Raw genomic sequence first — 5,129 nt, 5'->3', positions numbered from 1 at the left:
CACACGTTAATTCCGTACCCCGGCACACACATTGACACCATACCCCAGCATACCCGTTGACACTGTACCCCAGCACACACGTTAATTCCGTACCCTGGCACACACATTGACACCGTACCCCGGCACACACGTTGACACCATACTCCAGCATACCCGTTGACGCCGTACCCCAGCACATACGTTGATGTCATACCCCAGCACACACGTTGATGTCATACCCCAGCACACACGTTGATGTCATACCCCGGCACACATGTTGATGTCATACCCCGGCACACACGTTGACCCATACTCCAGCATACACGTTGACCCGTACCCCAGCACACACGTTGATGTCATACCCCAGTACACACATTGACCCGTACCTCAGCACACGTGTTGACGCTGAACCCCAGCACACACGTTGACACCATACCTCAGCACAATGATACTGAGTGATCAGGCCTCAGGAAGAGTGATTAGGTCATTTAGGGCAAAGTCCCCTTTTTTATAAAAGAGGCCTCCAAGAGACCCTCAAATGTCCCGTATGTGAGGACACAGCAAGGGGATCCTTTGAACCAGAAGGTGGCCCCTTACCCCAGACAGTGAATCTAATATCTGGATCTTGAGTTTCCAGTCTTCCAGAATATGATCTGTACATGTTGTTCATAAATTACCCCGGCTTTAGAATTTTGTTACAGCAGTCAGAACGGATTAGATGAAGAGCCAACATTTAGGACAGGTGAACCTGAAGATGGGCTGGCAAGATGGCTTAGCCAGTAAAAAGAACATGTATGTAAGCCTGACTATCTGAGTCAACCTCTAGAACCCACAGTGGAAAGAGAACTGGCTCCTGAAAGTGGTGTTCTGACCTCCATATATGCACCATGGCACGGATGCTCACATACACACACACACACACACACACACACACACACACACACTCATATATACACATATTCACACATACACACATACACATACATGTGCTCACACACATACATACACATACATTTACACATATACACATATGCATACATACACGTGTACATACATACATCACACATACACACATATTCACATATACACACATGCGTGCACACATACACGCACACATATATTTACACATATGCATACATACACATGCGCATACATACATCACACATATACACACATATACATGCATGCACACATACATACACATATTTACACATACACACATGCGTACATACACGTGCACATACACATACCACACACATATATACACATGTGCATGCACACACACATATACACATACCATACATACTAAAAATAAATAAAATAAAAAGCTTAAATGTGAAAGTAGTTAAAACAGAGGAGCCCTCAGCACCCACATTCGCACACTCAGAGAACCCTTGAGAAACTTCCTACCCTGGCCCAGCTCAAGTTACCCACTCCCTCCTCTCTGGTGCCCTCAAGATGGGTTGCTCATGAATGCTTCCTTCCCCCATTCCTTCACTTACCCACCTGAGTGAACGGCTGTGGAAAAACCCACCATCTACGTATTCAAGATGAGTACCAAACCAGGTGGTTCCAAGACACATTCACTGTGAGGGCTGCCTTCTGCCATCATCCTAAGTCTCTCTTGTCGCTGCAGTTCTAAGAGCTTTCCTTCATGTCTCTTCCTAGGACAGGAGAGAAAGAATTAGGTACCTCTCCGCCTAGAGTAACCCCAAGACTAACAAGACCCTCCTCTAAATTTCGTTCTGTCTTGTTTACCTAGTCCATTAGCCTTGCTGTGACAAGGCCAGGCCTGGTGAGCACCCAGAGAGCTGCTGGGGGCTGGGGATGCTGCAGTGGGCCAGGCTCGGAAGCAACAGCCTACCAGCTCTTGCTCACATTCATCTTGGCTTCCCTGGTTCCACCAGTCTCCACTCCCAGCCATCCCACTCCTGGCAACAAGCTGGGCTCTGGCCAAGCAGAAATGGCAGCAGCACTCCTCTGGTGTCTTGTTGGCATTATTGGAGAAGTTGGCTTTGAAACCACAGAGGTGTTTCAAGTACCAGGGGAGAGAGCTCAGGAAGCCGTGGAGACAGCGAGACAGCTGAATTAAACAGCATCTGTCTGTGTGAGTCATTGCTCCCCTGCCTGCCACCATAGTCCTTGCATGAACCTTGAGCTAGTGAGACACCTCAGCCCACTAAGTCTCTCCTAGAAGCAGAATCAGAGTACTTAGCTGAGAATTGCTGCAAGAAAGGATTCCCTGAACTTCATGGGCCCTGAGGCACTACATACAGTTTCCTGAGAGGGTAGCCAGTAGTTGCCACAGTTGGTCCCACTCTTCTTAAACAGCTTCTCCTGAGACCTGTGGCTGTCTCCTTGTGGCTGACCTCATGTCGTTCCAACATGACATGGTGTATTTAGTAACCAGCACATCTGCCTTCTCTCACTGCCTTATTTTGCCTCCGGTGACAAATTTCATTGGTTTGACAAAATTAGTTTGCTTGAAAGCTACAACGGAAGCCCTGTCTTTGCCAACCACGTGCCTGGGTTCCACCTCTCCTGGTTTTCTCCATGGTGACAAAGAATTCAGGAAGGTTGAAAAAGTTCCCATCTGAAACTTAAGTTTACCCCAAAGGCCAGCCAGGCATAGGGGCAAATGGGAGTGTGCCTACAGATCATGGGCTCTCATAGTCTCTCCATGGTACCCAGCAGGCACTGGGGCATTCCCATCAATGTACTTGAATGGGCTCCTCCTCGTTGATGTGAGGGAGAGACTGTCATCCATACCGCTCAACAGATGAGCTGTTGGCTTCCATTCATAGGCTGCTTGGGTGTCATAAACAGTGGGTTCATGAATCTGATGGCAGTCAGGTCTTTGGGCATCTGAAGAGTCTTTGGGTTCTGTCCATTCCATCCATCGGGTGATTAAGATAACAACATGGGTTGGCTGTAATTGCGAAAGGCCAACAATAACTCAGACTCCCACATACCAGAGTCCATCACTCCTTCTCACTCTGCAACAACCCTATGAGATGCACATTGCTATTCCCCTTTTGCTTTGGTTTTATCTTCTGACAGGGTCACACTATATAGACCAAGAGTGCTGAGATTACAGGTGCGTGTCACCACACCCAGCTGCTAGTGCCATTTTATGGACGAGAAAAGTGAATGTCAAGGAGGTTATCCCCCTTGATTGGGTCACACATCGAGGAAGAGGTACAGTGTGCTCTTTCCACTACAGTATGAAGTCTTCTCATAGGATTTCTCAGCCCTTATATTTAAGGACTTTAAATTTTTTGTGGTTTTTTTTTTTCTCTATCATCCTGCTACAACATAAACACAGCTATGAAAATACACTGACGCTTGTTTGTTTTGCAGTTGCTTCTACAAGAGCATTTTAGCAAATACACAAATAGTGACCCAGCCCTAGGGAGGTCACAGGCTCTCTCTTCTTGCTTCTGGATTTGTGTTCTCTTTATTCTGGCCCTGTCTTCTGCTTCTCTCCTGTGCCTTTGTGTTCCCCCGGGGTGTTTCTCTGTTTTCCCACCTTCCCTCAGCATCTTTTCTGCTCCTTTAGGCCTTGGCAGCCAATCCTGTACCTTTAGCATCTCGTTGCCAAGCAACAGACTTTCTACCTGCCCCATTGTGTTAGAATCTCCATGGCAACAAATATTACCAAAAAGGAAGGGAGGGGAGAGTTATGTGGGTTGCAAGAGGACCCTGTATTTTAGGACATTTGTGCGGTTTTGCCAGCCGTAAAATGCTCACTCTCGGGGTTCCCAGAGGACATCACAGTTTGCTTAAATCTAAACCTTCTAGATGGCTTGTCAAGAGACATAGTGTGAGTCAGGAGAGATAGTCTTCAGCTTAGGGATGTTCATGTGTAGTGCAGGGTTGAGAGCCATGAGCACTTTTTGCATGGACAGATGGAGCAGGGCCGTGAGACAGTTCTGACAACCTAGACAAGACAGGGCTTCTCAATACGGTTAGTGAGACAGGTAATGAAGAGTTTCCCACAGGGCACAGGGAGGCTGCGTGTGAACATGGTCTTGCTCAGAATGCAGCACTGAGGAAAGGCTAAGAAGTAAAGGGTGGGGAATAGCATAAGATTCTGGCCACATGGGCTCCCACCAGAGATCTGGGGCATGTGGCATGTAGGAGCCCTGACAATTCACGGTATGTCCTTAGGCACCAGCCAGCCTCCCCCCAGCCTCTGCTTCCCTTCCTTCAGAGATCTGGGGGGATTCTGCTGGGAAAAGGAGGGAGAGGAGGTGGGAAAGAGATGGGGGTAGCACGAACTCCCAGCGCTTATGCTGGAGTGCAGCAGGGATGTTAGCTCTAAGTCCACAGACTCGGAGGGATGTCCTGAAAGATGTCCTTCTGGTGTCCGGCTGGAAAGGGGAAGCTGAAGCCGCCTTATGAAGAACATTAAGGGAAGGCGGGCAAGCCTGAGCTGGTCAGACCACCTGCCACCCCTTCCAGTGTGGAGGGTGACCAGCCGGGACTCTTTGGAATGCACATAACCTCATATGATAAAACTTTCTCGTGGACAGAACAGGCTGCTCTATCTGTACTTACTGTTCAGGATAGAGCGTGTGGACAGCTGTCCATCCCAGAACCCATCACTCACGGGGACTGCGATGACACCTAACCACCCCATTTCACTGGCATTTTCCTCAGTGGTACCGCACTGCACGGCTTTCCCAAGGCCACAGGTTATCACCCCTGGCCCTGGGCATTCCGGGCAGAGAAACATCTCTGTCTCTCTCAGCTCCAAGCAGGCAATGAGAAAGACACAGTCTCATTATTTAGTGCTCTTTGTGCTTAGAAAATTTTCAGCTGTAAAACAGAGCATTGCAGATTGTTTTTGTTTGTTTGATTGATTGTTTCTGAGACAGGGTCTCCCTGAGTGGCCCTGGCTGCTTTGGCACTCGCTTTGTAGATCAGGCTGACCTTGAACTCTTAGAGCGCTGTCTGCTTCTGCCTCTCAAGTGCTAGGTTAAAGGCATGAGCCATCATTCTCAGATAGTCCAGGTTCTCCGTCTAGTGGGAAGGAGAGCAGATGGGGTCCTTGCAGGGGTGGAGGAGCACCCCTAGATGGGGTCTTCTCCCTCGCAGGGGTGGAGGAGCACCCCTAGATGGGGTCTTCTCCCTCGCAGGGGTGGAGG

The 5,129-nt window shown here is 48.7% G+C and overlaps 1 protein-coding gene across 1 annotated transcript in view; it reads left to right on the top strand.

Annotated features, from left to right (window-relative positions):
• The window catches only part of Nav1 (neuron navigator 1), a 251,080-nt gene that overhangs the window by 57,880 nt on the left and 188,071 nt on the right, over positions 1 to 5,129 (top strand). The window lies entirely within an intron of this gene.

This window comes from Microtus ochrogaster, chromosome 6, assembly GCF_000317375.1.
Source record: "Microtus ochrogaster isolate Prairie Vole_2 chromosome 6, MicOch1.0, whole genome shotgun sequence".
Taxonomy (NCBI): domain Eukaryota; kingdom Metazoa; phylum Chordata; class Mammalia; order Rodentia; family Cricetidae; genus Microtus; species Microtus ochrogaster.
Note: the sequence above shows the minus strand (reverse complement) of the source record. Positions and strands in the feature narration are given on the sequence as shown.